This window comes from Natator depressus, chromosome 6 (assembly GCF_965152275.1).
Source record: "Natator depressus isolate rNatDep1 chromosome 6, rNatDep2.hap1, whole genome shotgun sequence".
NCBI lineage: Eukaryota > Metazoa > Chordata > Testudines > Cheloniidae > Natator > Natator depressus.
This window is the reverse complement of record NC_134239.1, coordinates 57228011-57246187: the sequence shown is the minus strand read 5'-3', so window position 1 is coordinate 57246187 and position 18177 is coordinate 57228011. Positions and strand designations below refer to the sequence as shown.

The window sequence follows — 18177 nt, the reverse complement described above, 5'->3', positions numbered from 1 at the left end:
TCAGTTAGACCAGTTCTGAGCAGAGATTGACATCATGCTTCTTGAAATGCTGATGGCCTATCTACATGAGAGCTACCATGGTACATGGAGCTGAATCAGGGTAGCAATGGTGGGAAATTTTCAGTGTCCCCCATCTAATACGGGCGTGGGGACACACACAAGAAGGTGTAGCATTAGATAGCAGGTTTCAAAAACGTGCCAATGTCTGCCACAAAAAGTGTTTTCCATGCAAGAAACACCTTGAGCATGAAAGACTTTATAGAAAAATACATTTTAATGCCAATAGTTGGGCCAAGCCCTACCATCTTTGCCCACTGACTAAATTGCGGGTTTGGTCTGAGTGAAGATGGTGGGGTTCAGCCCTTCATTAGTGTATGGAGTATGCCACTTTCCCCCCTAATGGATACCCACTACAGAGCCACATGGCTCATGGCCCTTTGCTGGGCTGAGTCACATCTGGGGTGGAAACATTCCACTGCTACAACCAAGAGAATTTATGCATGTAACACATACAATGTCTGCAAAGAATCATGGGCCCTTCCATAGTTATTTATAAAACCAATTAAGTCTAACATCTCAAATTCTGTTCAAAGGAGTTTAGATGCTCCCTGTCTTAGTAGTAGAGATACTGGTGATGTCTGAACCCCTTGGAGTTTCAGATGTGTAGAAATCATGGAATTCCACCAACCTCTCTATGACTCCAAATACACTAGGCCCCATTCCCAAGTGGCATTGTGTCATCACTCAGTCTGGTTCACAGAAACCTTTGCCAGCTCTAGCCCCGTCCTCTACCCATGACAAAAAATATCCTATCAGCTGAGAGAACAAACAAAGCAACAGGTAACACAGAGAGGCTGTGCACCTATAAACTGGGCTGCATGGCCCCTGCTGGGGCCTAACGACTCTTAACCAAACAAGACCAGATCCTCTTACTTATCCCCAAACACACCTCCTTCTGCTGGTACAGTTTGCATAGATCTCTCTCTCCCTCCCGTCACTGCCAGGTGCCAAGTTCTTCCAGGTTTCTTCTCTATCCAGTTCTCCTAACCATTATACTCTGTGAAGGAGAAGAAAGTGAATAAAAGGAGTGAAAAAAAGAATTAAATTAGCCTCCGATCTTTTTACAAGGCACTAAAATAGGATCTTTCCCATTATCCTGTTTTCAAACTAACAAACTTCCCAGGCGTGGGACTCATGGAGCTGCAGCTCTGTTGAATAGACCTGAATCCCATTTGTTTGGGCATTTCTGACACTTTCCCATTCCCCGTGAACAAAGAGTGGGAGAAAGAGACAGAAATAATGGATGAAATAAAGAGGCTGCTTTTCAAATCTTAATCAAGTCATCATATGAACTCTGAGCCTTGGGAAGTCAGAATTTCAATCTGTCTCTGTGCTTCAAATCCACAGAGAGAGCTGGCAGAGTAAACTTAAGTTATGCAGGGGACGTCAAACCTCAGAGAAGGCCTCATGCTTTATGGTAATAGGAGCCTAGGAGACGATGACAGTAAATGCTTTGAAGCGTATCTGTTTTAAGAGGATTATTATGATGATTTGATAACAGGTTTTTGCATTAGCAGGCAAAGGGAGAGGGAAAGCAACCTTAGCAAGGAGAACAAACAAGGGAACGGATGCTGAAAGACAACAGAGGGAGAGATTCAGAATATTAGGGCGCGAATTTAAATAAAATAAAAAATATGGAATGGATTTAGTTCTGCCCAAAGGTATACAGACAGCTCTGCAAACAAGTCCTCCGTTTATTCTCAGAGCTGTTATTGCAAGAACACAGGCAGGGCAAACTTTCCCCACACCATTCCCTGGCAATGTGCCTCAGTTCTATTCAGGCTCTGTGGCTCATTTGTAATCCTTGGCTGAGCAGGGAAGGGAAGCAGCTGGAGGGTGGCAGCTAGGGTACCTTTGCTAGCTAGTGCGAGTTAGAGCAGCTCTCAGACTGTTCTAACCTGTACCAGGGCTGGGGAAGAGAATCAGGAAGCTGCAAGGAGCTATTGGTTCTCATCTTCTCCTCTTTTACCCCCTTCGTGCTGGTGTGGAGGGCAGGGAGCTATTCTTTGTCAGGTACTCTCCTAGGCTCAGGCCTGGTCAGTCAAGTTCCTCTGAAACAAGAGAAATTTAGAATGGACTTTCAGGCAAACCTCAGCCCAGCCGCCCTTTTTGCAGATGCAATTTTAAGCCTGCAAAATTATACTCACTTTTTTGCCCCCCACAATTAATTGCAGGTGCAAATCTTACTATTTAGATGGCTAAAAATCTGAATGAAAATGCAAACCAGATACACAGATGTCAAGGGGAAGGCAGTCTCACTTAATTGAAAACGCAAAAACTGCAGGCACGCACACACGGCTTCAAAATTTGGGCCTTCATGTCAATTGTGCTGTTTGGTTCTGGAAAGTGCATAGACCAAACCATCTCTCCCTATCACACAGTAACAACCAAGCCAGATGGGACTAGAACTGACAATACAGTCATGAAATGCTCCACAGATCCCATTACCAATCTCCTGAGCCACCTAAAGAGCTTTCAGGAACCTAAACTCTCTTTAAATTGAAGAGCACTCACTGCCCTGTGCAAACATTTTTCTCCATCTGTCTAAAAAGATTTCACTTTATCAACTTCCAGAATGTAATTTATACATTTATAAAACAGATCTAAGGTGCTAAGCTCTTAGGGAACAAAACGAGAAATATTACTGTCAAACATCCATCAGACCTGAGAACCTAGGTGAATGTCACACAATATAGAAATTAAAAGGCTGCATTTGAGATAGCAATGGAAAGTGCATATACTGTATTTTAAAAGGCTCTGGTTAAAGCCCTCTCAGTATCAAAATTCAATTTCTTTCAGGTTTTGCAAACACAACTGCCTTGAGTGAAATGCTGCCTGCCTGCCTGCAGCCCTAGAGGAGATTAGGTTATTACCAGCCAACTATGAGAAACTTAAATCCAGTATTAATCTCAATTCCCATTTAACCAAATCATTGTGCAGGGCAAGCCGACTGTATATGAATTTATCTGCACCCGCATCCTGCTGTATGCAGTGATCCATGTCACAAATGCCAAATGCTAAACCCCTCATACATGCAAGAAATAAATCCTGGCCGTGTTTGCTCGAACATCCCAGCAAGGGAGAGAGGGGGACGGCAAGGAGGCTGGGACCAAGTTGTAGCAGCCGCAATACGGGCATGGATGATTTGAAGGATGGAACACAAATGAGCAAGGTTCCAGGGGGGCTGGAACAATTTGTATAGTGGGGGTGCTGAGAGACATTTTGAACCAAACTGTAATCCCTGTATAGAATGGAAATCACTTCAAACCAGGGAGTGCTGTAGCACCGTAGTTCCAGCACCTATGCAAGGTTCCAGGTGAAAAAGCCTCTCGTAGTTCTTTCCTGTTAATTTCAGCCCTGTTTTGAAGGTAAGGAGCAGGATTAGGCAGACCAACAAGTACAATGACACATTACTCTCTCATCTGTCCCAATAACGCAGTAAGCAGGACTGCCAGTGTCAGATCCATCATTTCATTCCTGCTCAGGCAATGACTCCCTGGGACCAACGTCAAAGCGACTCCTGTCACCACCGTAGTTTTCACTTATACAGATCAGTATTTGGGGTGAGTGGGTGCTCAGGGGAGATATTGCTTTCATCTTCCCTCCTCTCCGACTGTCTGCCATGGGTAGTCTCTTCAGAACACTGCAAGCTCCCACAGCTGCCCCCAGGAACAGAGCAGAACCTGCGATTCCTAGCACAGGGTGTGCTGCCACAGTCCTGTGAGGGCAACAGTTACTAGGTAGAACACACTCCTGAGCGCTCTGTGGGTTTTTAAAATAGAACCAAGGCCAGCCTCAGTCACTGCCCCTTCCAACAAATAGTTTGCCCATCATTTCACTTCAATAACCCACTGTGGCTGCCAAGACATGTTTAACTGCCTCTAGGTGATATCTAAGATGCATAGAGGCACAAAGGGCTAAATTCATCCCCAGTGTAACTCCAGTAAAGTCACTAGCACTACACAGAAATGAACTGGGACCATTAGGTGAATTCTAGAGTGCCTGGGAAAGGTCTCTGTCAAGGAGAAGCGCTCAAGGAACTGAAACTGGGGACAGATCACTCTTTGGTCTGAATTCAAATGGGGCAATTTGCAATCCACATAAAACTCACCCTGGGAACCTTGGAATAGAATCACAGACCTTCCTTTTCTTATGTACAGAATTCACTGCAGGTAAGAGGTGCTTCCATGAAGTCCTCTGGTCACCCCCAGGACATGTCAAGGGAAGCATGTCAAATTCAGGCTTCCACCACAGAATATGCTGTCAATTTACTTACAGCTCTGAACTGGAGGGACACCCTCCAAACTGAGAGGAGATCAGCTTGCTAGGTCCATTCAGTCCCTGGTTTCTCCACGGAGACTGCCAATGAGGGAAGTTAGTGCCAGCCACAGGGGTGGATCTGTGAGATACGGACATCTGCCCAACAGTAGACAGGCTGAGACCCGCCAACCTCATTCCAAATCATGCAAGTCACAACACAAAACAAAAGAAGAGTTTTTGTCATGTATTTTATGGGGGGGGAGGGGAATTATCTTTTATTTTGCTTCCCTGTTATGCCCCATTAACTTTGAAAAGGTGGAGACCAGCCACAAAGCACCTTGTTACACTCAAACAGAGAGAGGGCAAGGGGCGGGGGGTATTTCAAGCCTCCATTTCTCTCTCTCCTCCCCCTTAGAGATCATTCCTCCCTCCCCCCTGCCCAAGCTGTGCATAGTATCAGGTGCAACAATGTTCATCCAAGGGAGCACTGTGATAGGCTGGACACAGCTTGCAGTTTAGTATATCCTATAAAGGTAGTATAAGGTACAGATTCCTCTATTTCGCCTTGTAGGTGCAGATTCATACACATGCACCAGGCTGACAGCTGCAGGATGAATGATCTGTAGTCCCTGACCAACAGCAATGGTGTGTTTCAAACATTTCATCCATACAAAAAGAGGCTGGGATTTTCAAATTACCTATGCAATTAAAAATAACAGTAATGAAGCAGCCAGTAGCATTCCCGTTCCGCTCTGAATTGAGTCACCTCCCAAGGACAGCTCTTAATGAAGCTATCTCAACACCTGCACTGCTCTCTCACAGGGAAATGTTGTGCCAGTCAGCCCATCTACTAATCACGGTTACTAGAACACATATGCACATCTCCAACTCTCTCATCAGCTTAGTAATGATGCTTCCCAGGCCCACCTCAGAGCCCAGCTCCAAGACAAGGTTTCCTCAGAAATGTTTACATTTTTTCTTTTGTGTTTAATATTTGATCTCTGCAGAGATCAACTGGTCAGTTAACCACAGAAGTAGAGGGTGCGGTGTCATGTCCATATACTCATCCCTAAACCCTTCTTTCCCTTGCCCCACACACACTCTATAACCTCCTCCTTCCTTAACCTACTCCCCCCCGCATATATATATTACACACACACACACAGCCAGAGTAGATTGCTATGTAGTTATTGAGGTTCAGGTATCTGAAAGGGAAATGGCATCGCAATCTAGGATATTGGGGTCACAACTGTTGCTTGTCCATGATAGGTTTGGTATTTATGTGTAGATGTGTATCATTTTCAAATCAAAGACGACACCATATATGAAACAGAACATACCCCAAGCTTTTACAAAGCATCTCAACTACAGATGTTCCCATGAAATGTGAAAATTTCAGAGGGAAATGGTTTATTATGAAAATGATAACCTTCCTCTACAGTATCTAAATCCATCCATTGTTACCATCCTGCTAAGTGCAAGAATTAGAAAGTGTAACCCAAGGAAAACCGACTATAAATAAAAGTGAAATTTACTAGCCCAGTTTCACTGACACATTAAGTCTATTGGTTCCCCTCCATCTGGGCTAAGAGTTTTTCATTGAAAATGTAATTAAATTCAATGATTTGCCCAAGGCCACACAGGAAATGAGTGTCAATAGTGCGAGTGGCTTTCATGAGTTTCTGATTCTCAGTCCTGTGCTCAAATCATCCTGATCTTGTATCATTTAGGGCTTCCCCATCCCTCAATCCCAGACAAAGCAGGATTTATTCCTAAAGCCTGTTCTTCAGTGTCCTGTCCACTTCTGTTTTAAAATGTCCCAAATGAAACAGTATCTCCAACTTTTTTTTTTTTTGGGGGGGGGGGGGAGGAAATGAAGGCATAGAGGGGAAATAACTATTGTTCAATTTTCACAGAATCTCACTGATATTCAGTCTGTTTGTCTTTGCTTGGTTTCTTCCCATTGCTGATTGCTATACTACCCTGTGCTACCTAAAAATAATAATAAGAAATAATAATCTTTGCTGCATTCCTCCTCCCACCAGCCATCACCCCATGCCTACACCAAAGTGGAGTGAACTAGCAGTCCTATTAGCCTGGCATAGAGTAGGGAGAAGAGTAGTACTGTAGCTAAAACCATGTTGCTGCTCTGAAGTGAGGAGTCACAAAGGAAGTTGGTATAAAGCTAACATTTAATGGCAAACTAGCTTTACAAAAAAAAATTTCTAGTACAAAGTCTATTGAAACCTAAAAGTGAAAGACTTAATGGTGAATGTAACCCTGAGGGGCTTGGTGATTCTGAATTCACCATTCAATCCCCGCGGAGGGCTGAAATTGCCTGGTGAAGCATGATTAAAGGTATATACAGACAGATCCATTGTTCCAGCCGATTTCATGGAGGGTTAATGGAATGACACAATCTCAACGGCTTACTGTCACTCACAATCTCTGTTATTTATACTTCCAAAGTGATCCAAATATTTATCTGGCTCCAAACCACAATTTCACGGGATCTGTAAAGAGTTACACGGATGTGTCAAAAACAGAACCAAAACCCCAAAAGAAACTGTCCAAAAGTTCCCTCCTGGGAGGCTAATTTTCTATATTTTAGTTGATGTCCATCCACTGGCATTTACATACATTACAGAGAGGATATGTTGCAGGGAGGTATGTTAGGGAGTGTCATTGGTTTCAGTAGATATTTATTCTGTTACTTGGTTTACCTTCTTGACAGAGATACTTTCACACCTCCAGAGCCACTGGGAACCAAACTCATTTGAGCAGGTTTTACGACAAAATGGGGACTGCAAATGCTGGTCAGGAAATTACATACTTATGTGTAGCCATTTCAGACAATGGCGGTTTGGGGATGTGCAGAGGTCTGCTGTATGTTCAAGAAACTGGAGTGCTCACTCTATTATGGTTTAAGAGAGCGACGCCCAATCTTATTGCACAGGAGGGTCATATAAACCTAAGCACAACCTTGTATGAGCCAAACAGATTCCGCATATTTTAATAAGATTTAAAGTCACCTGTATTGATTTATATTTTAAGTTCAGCTTGTTTCATATATACTTAGATAGGTTGTTTCTATGTATGGTCTATTTTCACACTTGTGTAAACTAAAATGAGACAAACATGATGACAAAACATTAATGAATCGGCCATTAGTATAGTGTGTTAAAGCAGGCTTATGAAATGCTCTGGTGGGGTCTAGGTTTGGCACCCCTGGTTTAAGAGAAGCTCTCCAACACATACAAGATGTTATTTTATATTAAAATGTGAATCAACAGGCATCCTATCTAGAGCTGAGCAAAATATCTACCTAAAAACTCAAACGCTCATAAACATGTTCAAGGTGTGATTCATTCACAAACCCCCGTCCACACTTGTTAGCTCAGCAGATACGAGTTAAATGGGTAAGCTTCCTCCCCTTGAAATGAGCCAGCTGAAGGCATCAAAAATAAGAACAGAGGATCCTGGAGCAGTGGCTGAGAGATTTCCCTCAGATGTCCAAATTCAAACTCACACCTCTCCGCAGGTTTGACTGGAGATTAATCCAAATCTAACCCCTGTGAACCAAACAGCAGGGCTCAGTTCATAAACCACATTGCAAACCAAACGTCAGAGTTCATACAGGTCAGGACAGCTCTGTTGTCCAGAAGGTCATGTCTATGTCATCATTAAGCCATAAAATTCTCCAAGCTGCTAACTTTGGGCCTGATTCTTCTCTCTCTTAAACCAATGTAATCAGGAGAAACTCCGCTGAAGACAATAGAGTTGTACTGGTTTAAAACTGGTGCAAGTGGAGAATCTGTCTCAAGTGCTGTAAAACTAACTTTTTGGTAACTCACTGGACTATCTTTGTGCAATTAAACTAAGTCCGTCCCCCCCACACACACACACACCCCTCTTACAAGTATTCCTAATATTGAAAGAGTTAAATAAAAGTCTACTGGAGGTAAGACAGCAGAACCATAAGCATTTTGATAGCTTTCTACAACATGTATAACAAGAAGTCTTTAAAATTCATTGCACTGAGATTAATCCTTCAAGTACAGCATTTCCTCCTCAGCTTGAGGCAACCACCAAGTTTTCTGCTCTTTAATACCTTTATAAAAGGCTCCAAGGAGCTGCCAGGCTGGAGGGCTCAAACTCACTCAGGAAAAACAGAGTCCCATGGTTCCAGAAATGCATGGCACCTCCTGTCAGAAAGAACATGTGCAGCAGCTTGGATTTAATTAATAAACAACTACATGAAGATCTGATTAAACTCGTGTGGTTCTTCTCAGACACCAAGAAGCCCTCAGAGAGATTCTGGCATCTGTGCATCACCGCTCAAACTGCACATTCCCAGGAGCTGATCTGCAGAGGTACTGAGCACATACAGCTCCCACTGACTTCAAAGGAAGTTGTGAGTGCTCAGCACTTCTGCAGCTTAATCCCTTCAGGCCTGATCCTGAGTCACAGGGAATCGTGGTTGTTCTGCACGTCACTGAATCAAAGCCTATTTTTTAAAATATTTTTAAAGAGTTTAGTTCCTGTGGTTTATTGGCATTAGCAACCCAGCAACCCCTACTGTGGGGATGGGCATGTTAAAATTGCCTTTAATAAATCGTCATGCAACCTTACAGCAACAAACCAGCATGTGCCTCTGCAGCCCCCACAAGCAAGCAGCTATGCCAGCATCACTGAGGGGGAAGCATGAGTTTAGGAAGGGTTACGTCTGCTGTGAAACTTTGGTTAGGATTCTATCCCTGCAATGGACATGGGTGAATGTTCTGAGAGCCATGCACTGATACTAGTGAAAGTTTGGATCTAGGACATCACCAGTAGTGAAGACTGTCAAAATTTTCACCTTGAAAATGATGGTACAGCTTAAAAACCTCACTGAGGTCAATGGGATTTCTGCATTCATGAAGACGGGAAGAGGACTGCAGGATTTGGCTTTTTATGTGTCTGTAAGTTGGGAACCATTTCTGGAAACACATTTTGATTCAATTGCTGTTAAAAATGAGGAGGAATGGTTCAGTGTTTCAGGTGATAGTGTGGGTCTTGGGAGACTCAGGTTAAATTCCCTTCTCCGCCAGAGGCTTCCAATGTGACCACAGGCAGTCACTCTCTGGACCTCAATTTCTCATCTGTAAAATAAGGATGCAGCGGTTGTAAAAATAAATGCACTGAAAGGTGTAAGGCACTCAGATACTATGGAAATGGGACCATATAAGTACTTAAGAGATAAACACAAAATTACTGAAAACCTAAATCTATGCTGCTCTTTTGAATGAGAAGCCAGACATTAGCAAGTTCTGCTATCAGAAATAGTACTGTGCAGGAAAGGTTTCAAAATGCAGGTATCTGGATGTAGTTGCCAAGAGATTCTCTCGCTCTTTCTGATCAAGTTTCACCAGTGATCAATAAGTAGAAAGATCAGTCTGTTACCCAAACATGGGAAACCTGTACTGATATAAGCTAAAGTCTAAATTTAAACCAATACAGTTATATCAGTATAACTCCCTGGGTGGACACACTTATTTCAGAATTAGAGTGCCTTTTTTAGTGTGTATCTTATGATGCTTTGGAAGGGGGGTAAGATAAATCAAAAAAAGTCATTCATTCTGAAGTAAGAGTGCTCACATGGGGAATTACTGCAGTATAACCACTGCAGTTTAACTATCCCGTTAAAACTGGTAAAATTTTCCTGTATAGAAAAGTCCCAAAAGACAGTCCCTGTTCAGAAGAGTTTATAATCTCAATAGACAAAGCAGACAAAAGGTGGGAGAAAGAAGCATTATCCCTATTTTACAGCTGAGGAACTGAGGCCAGAGACTAAGGGTCAGATTTTCAAAGTTATTTAGGCACCTAATCAAAGTTAAAATGTGCCCAAATCCCTGAGAAAGTCTAACCCTAAAGTGAGTTGCCTAAGGTCACACAGAATGTCTGCGGCAGAGCCAGGAATAGAATCCAGGGCCAAGACTTTCAAAAGTAACTAGTGATTTTGAACACTCAACTTGAGACACATTAAAGGGACCTGGGTGTGGTCAGTTAGACACTAGCCTTTACACAAGGCATTGAACATAAGCTCAATGTAGTCTGATGTTTAGCAAATCCAAACTCGCCTTGTCTCACCAGTTTAGATTCCTGAGTAAGTGACTGTCTGAGCCGATGTCACAAGATGTGCTGTAGTGACTGTTTAACATCAAGATGCTACATCTGCCATGTATGGACTCCAAACAACAGGTTCAGTTTTATGGGCAAGAACATGGCTACTTCAGATCTCTGCCTAATCTGTGCATACTGCACCATTTCATTATCTATCAACCAGTCAATCTCTGATTTATCTCCAGGAATTTATACATAGTAACAAATGATGCTAATAAATTGAATCCTTTTTAGAATGCATTTAGAGTTATTAGAAGGGCCAGAAAATTACTGTATCATCATCTTACAGTGGTTGTATTTGTTTCACCTCCTCCTTGCTAAGTAATGCAGAGTCTAGACAGACTATAGTTTTACTACAAGTCAGAATTCCCTACAGTAAAAAGAAAAAAAAGACTCAGAGGCAGTGAAATAGATGAAAGCACCAGAGAAACAGCACAGTCATCTGTAAAATCAGGGAGTGACCAATCTTTGTCCGCCTAAGGAAACTTGGCAGGAGCTGGAGGGCTAAACCTCACTGGCATAAAATGGAGCAGATTGTAGTTATTCTTTTATTTAATAAGGAGGTATGGCACCCAGAAGGCAAGTCATGTGTGAACTGGTCCACCTTGATCAGAGTACCACTGTTGCATCCTGAGACCCGAAGGCTTCAGTTTTATATTAAAGAAGAGCATGTCTGCAGGCCAGACTGAAGGACTTCATAGGAGGCAGTTTTGCCCTGCTCAGGTTCCTCTTTGGCCACTTCTGCTGTATCCATTGTGACTCTACAAAGAACTCTTCACGAGTGCAGTTCTGATTGGCAGACAGCTCTGAAACTGATCCTGTAATTTATAAGTTAGGAAAATCAGCATGGCCTGGGTTCCAGCAGTTCTCTGCAGAATCCCCCACAGACATATTACTACTGCATGTTTCTGTTCCAGTTTGATGTATAATTAATGCACTGAGTTTCTCTGCAAACAAAAGTGAATCCAAATCACCCAATTTTCCAGAAATATTTTCCTCACTAGACAAAATGTCCTCACTTCCTGTTTTCAGGGTTGAGGATGGGGATTACAAACCTTTATTAATGGATGTATTTAAAAATACATAACAGCAACCAGGGTGAGTGTGCAGAATATCTGACCCACAGTGGTTACAGTGGGGATGGGGAAGAAGGGAAAAATAACCTAGGCCAAACTCTACACTCTATTACACTAATCTGGAGTCATCCCACTGAAAGTAACGGGGTGGCTCCTGATTAACACTGGCATAACTGACAGCAGAATCCTGTGCCTTACCATCAGCCAGAAAGTACTAGGTTCCAATCAAATGACTGCTGAAAAAGCACATTTTCTGTTTGATGTGGAAAGAAAGGAGGAGATGGTCATATCAGATGAAAGCAAAATACTTCACAAAGCAGCAAAAAATACACACGGTGAAATGACTTTGTCCAGTCATCTTGCAATCGTTGAATTCCTCTATGCTACAAGATCCTTGGGCAGCCTATTTGTTTGCAGGTTGCTCTTGAGTTTCACTGACAAAACCTTCCATTTCTCCAGAGGTGCTCTTGCTGCATCTACATCCCAAAGAAAAGCAGAGTTCCATGTTCTATAGGCCCATGGTTTTTCCACATATGGATCTTAGCTTCACAACCCTGACTAGAAAATGATGGTTTCCCCTTCACCATTCTGTATGTGGGACATGGTGAGACCAATTGTAAGAGCTCTCCATACAGGGGTGGCATACTCTAGGGGGACTGAAAGTGGATGGGAGTATCAGAAACCCTGACAATCACTTTCTGGGTGGCCTTAGGCATGTCTCTGGACCACTCTGCCCTCATTTCCCAATCTGTAAAATGGGCATCATACTTAATAGCTTCACCATTAAAAGTTAGTGCAGAGTGGAATCTTGAGATAGCAGAGAAACTCAGGTGTCTGAGATGTAACAGTGCAGGAACTGATACTAAACATTGCCCTTTTAAGGGCAACCGCTCTGTCCACCTTGCTCGGTGGTGTGAGGATTATGTTATAAAATGTCCATAACAACACACTGAGTATCTTAAAAAGTTATGTTTTACTACAATGGCTTACATCTCACTTCTTTCTTGAAACCCTGTGCACTCTATTGCCTTCCCACTGTTGGCTATTATCACTAGAATCCTCCCAGCTCCTTTCCCCCAAGACCCTAACAGGGTATTGTAGGGATGCCATAGTATCTCTCTGTATACCAAGGCTCACTTCCCTCACAGCAGGCATAGGCTTAGTTTACAGGTTTCTCTGGGACACCAGATTTCTTAGGTTGACCTGGGTCTCCAGCATGTCCAGAAGTTGCTTGACTATGCTACATACTTTACTGTACACCAAACTGTTTGGGGTTTGTTCATTTTCTCTTCTGGATGCCCTAGTCTATCCAGTCTTCAACAGAGGCCACCCAACACCCCCTCCCCCTCCCAGTAGATGACAGAGTCTAGACCTCAGCTCTACAGAAGAAAGAGAAGCTTTCCTTCATCCATCTGGGAGTATTCAGGGAAGCCTCTATCAGTCCATTCATCACAGTTTTCCTCATTGGTGATGAAGCAAGAGGGGAGAAATGTGCTGAGGTCTGGTTGCTCAGGAATCAAGGTCCTTGGATTGAGAGGCTCAGGCTTGGTCCATGTGGAGGGATGCCCTTTTTTGGGTGAGGGGGTGATGGGAAGGCACAGATAACTCTACAGTAGGTTTAATTCCTAATGGTTGTCTGCCCATGCAGATTTATCACCAGAGAATATATGAGTGAGTAAAGATACCCTAGCATCTGATTCAGGGTCCCCAGCCTTTAAGTTCCCCCTTTGACTTGATATACATTCCTGGCTGGAAGGACAAGGGGCAGGAAAGAGGCAGGCTCAGAATCCTCCCCTCCTCTGTCACAGACCATTGTGGATGCGCTTGGCCACTTAGAAACAGGAATGGCTTTTCATTTAAATTCAATTACATTGCAACAGCCTGGAATATTTTGTCTTTAAAAGGAGTGTTCAGTTTCAGCCCATGTAATGTGCAATTTAAAACCAAACAGGCATATTTTTTTCATCCTCCCAAAAAAGGCAGAGTGGAATTTTGATACAATCACAGCTCAAGCATGTGTCCAGCGCATATGATTTAGATGCACATTTACTGCAGAGGAACTGCTGAAGGGCTTCAGCTGGGGCCAGTCAAGGTGTCTGGTGGCAGCATTCAGGAGATCAGTATTTGGGTGGCTGACTTGTCCCAAAATCTCCAAGTCAAAAAGTTCCTCAAAACTGGGGTATGGGGCAGAAAACTAAGCCCCTTGTGTAAGTATGAGCCTAGCCTTGCTCAATACCTCCAGTAGCTTCTTTCTCAGAGAGCCAATGTACAGCCAGGCTTCTGAGGACTGGAAGTAAGGGCAACACTTCCCTCCCACTTTTGTTTGTTTTGAGGTAAGAGTAGAGGAGTAAGACTAATTGTTCAGACTCTGCCTTACCCTACCCTTTCCCGCAATGCTCTGGGGGGGGCGGCGGGGCGGAGGGTGCACACAAGAGGGAGAGAGTTTTATGCATTCCAAGAAGTTCATCTCCTGCTATAAGCATTATTTTGCAGACCCTGACCCACATAATGACCCAGGCACATGCAGCTGTATTTAACTTGGCTGCTAAAGCTGCTTTTCTAAGAACAGTCCTAGAAGGGAGTGTGGGGTTGAGAAGCCCTTTCATCCTTCAACCAATCTCCCACATGCACAGTCCTGACCCGACCCAAAACACCATAAGTGCTTCAGAGACAGTCACTCTCCTTCGCCATGCAGTGACCAGCACATAGATAGCTACCACAAAGATTCCTCCTCCCTCCACTTTGCAATAAGCACAGAATCCAATGGTGTCAAAAATCTAGAGCTAGAGGAAGGATCAGGCCAGCCCAGGAAGAGACCTCAAATTGTAACTAGCATGGCTTGTGTTGATGGCTTGTCTCCGAGACCTGAAAGCAACACATCCAGCAGAATTTTTGTTTAGGAACCATCCAGGTCCTCTGGACAAGTGCTAACTGATACCATGTAGAACAAATTCCTTCGGATTCCTGAAGTTTGCCCGAACGCCTCTTATCCTGTCTGCTTATTTCTCCTCAGCCAGCAGCTTAAATTACTAAATAGATAAGAGATGGGGAATAGGGAGGTGGGTGGGACTGGAAAACACACACACACTTCATTCCTGTTTACTTTACTCCCACCCCACCCGATTTCTAAGGCAGAGGAAGCATTGCTGCAGTTCAAGAGTGGAGGGAAGTTAGCTTTGGAGCCTGGCCCATCCATTATATGGATGATAGTATTTAAGCTACTGTCCCAGTGAATACCCTTCCATTCCACTTAGAAGAACTAAACAATGTAACTCTCTGCAGGGGGAATTAAAAAGAAACATACCGGAACATCACAGAGGGCTCTCAAGTGAACAATCCATCATCTTGGTTTTAGACACTCTTCTCACAAGCAGGCCTCAAAGCTTCACTAAAAATTCAGTCCTTTAAAAGTATTGTATTTCCTATGTAGAAATTTTCCTTTTTTAAAAAAAGGTATCTAACATGTAACACAGGATTATCATAAAAGGATCGCTGACAGTTTATGGAAAGCTGTTTGAAAAGCACTATTCAGGTGAACAGTTCAGCTCCCAGATCATATTTTCTGCTCCTCATTCTTTATTGCAAGGGAATGTTTGAATGGAAAGCGGCATCTTTGCGTCTTTAAAGGTGTCTTTTCCTGCTGCTGCTTCCCCACCTTTAGCTATAATCCTCTATTCCACATCCCCTTCCACTGCTGCGGAAGTTATTATGGTGTCACAATCAGGGGATTATAACAACTTTTAATAGAGGATAAGCAGCAGGACCAGGTGAGTTTAAGCAGCAGTCTACTGATTCAAAGAACTCTATTATTAATATTTATTACTTTTTAAGTGCTCACAGAGTGCTGTAAAAGGCATAACGAATGGCAAGGTGCTGGGACCCAAGGAGCTGACAGACTAAATAGACAGAACACAAAAGACAATGGGACACCCTAAGAAGATCCTATCATTTGGGGGTAAGTGGGAGGTGCAGACAGATTGCACAAAGCACTAAGCAGACCCATTTAGGCCCTGTGCTAAGAGTCAGAATGGAGCAGAAGATCACACAGAGGTTCTCTATGGCAGGGTGTGTTTCCCCATTCTATGTTTGTGTAAGGGCTTTCTTCCAATCAGCCCAGCTTTGTCTTTTCCTGCTGTGAAGTCACAAGCCTGTGGTTTATGACATCATAGCCTCTTGCACTTGCAAACAGCCCATGGCACTTTTCATCATTGATCCACTTTACAAAGATTAGCTAACTAGAATTCTCCCAGCAGCCATAGGAGTTGGGTATTATGGTCATTTTTACAGCTGGAGAAACAGATGCACAGAGAGGTGATGTGACTTCTCAGCGACCACAGAGGGAATTCTACATCAGACCGAGGATTTGAGTTTAGGTGCACCTGGCTCCCAGTCCAGAGGCCAGAACATGCTTCTCACTGTATGCTGAGAATACTGATCAGTGCTGAGAAAGGACTGGACTCTCAACCCCATTCATTACCTTGTGCTCCCCATGGGCAGAGCTACACTTTGGTGCTGCTCCTGATCAGTATTACTGCTTGGGAATCCCATGAACAACCCAAGATGCAGAGAAGGAATAAGCCCAGAAAATATTAACAGCAGCATTTTCCAAAACTGGAGGTTTTTTTTTTTAAATTAAATTTTGGATGGGAAAAATCAGCTTTCCCCACCACTATCCCAAAACAGCCAAAGTAGCAAATGTACAGAATGTGAAGCACTAAAGCTTCTGCCCCTTTCTGTGTTGTTAGAAAAACTCTTAATACCGCAGACTCCGGAAAACCCTATTACTCCTTAATCTCTTCAGTCTCTGTCACCCGTGACTGAAACATCCTTTCACACACTTTAAAAATGAAAGACTCATCTTTAATTGGCCAGGCACCACTGTGCATTTACACCCGTATTAGTCAAAGTCTTTTCTTAGGACTGTGTGTCCAGGGTGACATACTACAGTAAGGTGTTAAATTATCAAAAGCTCAAGGTGCTGGAACAAGATCCCATTCAATGAGATATACCAGTGCCTGCGAAAGCCATCATCAAATCTTGAGCATCCACAGCACAAGGGTCAGGAAGTGTTTTAGCTTCAGATTTTATTTTTATCTTCTTTTAAACAGTAATTTAGATAACAGGGCCTTTCCAAAGATGCACTATCTAGGCCCCCACACCTATTTCCATAGGATCTGAAGTTCCATGAGGTTCTGGGAGCCTTCTATTTCCACCTAACTCATCAGGAATGAGTCAGGCACTCAGCACCTAGCAGGATCAGGTCCTCTGATTCAACACTCAAGCATGTTCTATAAATTGTTCCCAAGCCTTCTCTCTCAAGTGTCCTTCAGTAGAGACTCAAATTCATCTCACTCCCTACTCTAACCTCACCATTCATGACCACCAAATACTGAAATCAGAAAACGATCCATTTTCACATGCAGATTATGGATGAAACACCGGCATGGCTCAAGAGTGACCTTGACACCATTTCAAGAACCTACTGCACAGCTTTTACGTTGCTGTCTCCCTGATATGGGCTCAAGTTTTCAAAAGTAAGTTCTGATTTTTAGAATGCTGAACTCAAGACACCTTGGTTCTGATTTTCAGAGGTGAAGAGTCTCTGCAGCTCCCACTGACTTCAATGGGCTGTATGGTTGCTCAGTGTTTCTCAAATCAGACCATAAGTGGGTTGAGAGCTAGAAACAGTTTTGGCACTCTTTGTCCCCAAGACAAGACAGAGATGTGCCATCTAGCAGGCAAGCAAAAAAAAAAAATTATTTTTTTTTTTAAATCCCATGTTTTTTGCCCAGAACACTTGTTACAGTTTAACATGGATGCCCTGTGAGTGCCACGTTTCAAGAATAGGAAAGCTTGCTATTCTCGTCATTTAGTATGTTTTCTTTAAGAAATGCAGGCACCCTCATTTAGTACAATCCCTAACTATCCCTTTAAAACTCCTTCTGCACTTAACTGTCACACACTGAGCCTTTCATAAAAAAGTAAAAATATAGTAACTGTTTCCATAATAACTAAAAAAAGACCAACAGATTAAATCCAACAGATGAATCAGGGCCATAAAAACATACGTCTAGCAACATGACCAAAATCACCCTTCTTAAGAACTTGGCATCATGACACTTAAAAGCTGCTAGGTCTACAGTTTATGTACAGTTTAGTGGAAAGTGAAAGCACTGCAGAAATGGTCAGTGCCCCAGTTTAGACAGCTCTGTATTGTGTCAGAGGGACCGGGCAACAGGATTCCTGGGATCCATGCCAGACTGTGCCACTAAAACACAGCAAGCAAGTCAATTCACCTCTCTGTGCTTCAGCTTATCCATCTTTAAAAGGCATATAAAAAAGGCTTTCCTATGTGGCAGGCATATTGTGAGACTTATCTCAAGCCAGGTATGAGCCTTGAGTGAAAACAGTTTTACAGTATAAGTGTTATTATTTCTGCCAGAATAGCTTTCCACATTAAAGGGTCTGATCCAGCTCCTACTGGAATCAACAGAAAGACATAAAGAGTTGGACTGACATTAACATCACAGAAGGTGGAGGAATACCAAGAAATTAATAATGAATTATTAGTATTTGAGTTACAGAGGTGCCTAGGGATCTCAACTGAGATCAGAGGCCC

General features: G+C 43.0%; 1 protein-coding gene across 5 annotated transcripts in view; it reads right to left on the bottom strand.

Moving 5' to 3' along the window:
- Nucleotides 1-18177, bottom strand: part of TSPAN18 (tetraspanin 18) — a 167952-nt gene that overhangs the window by 138119 nt on the left and 11656 nt on the right. For 4 of the 5 annotated variants that reach the window (XM_074957013.1, XM_074957012.1, XM_074957010.1 and 1 more), the window contains exon 2: nt 950-1057. The exons of the other annotated variant lie outside the window; for it this stretch is intronic. The gene's annotated coding sequence lies outside the window, so the exon portion shown is untranslated. The remainder of the gene's footprint in view (nt 1-949; nt 1058-18177) is intronic. 5 annotated transcript variants of the gene reach the window in all.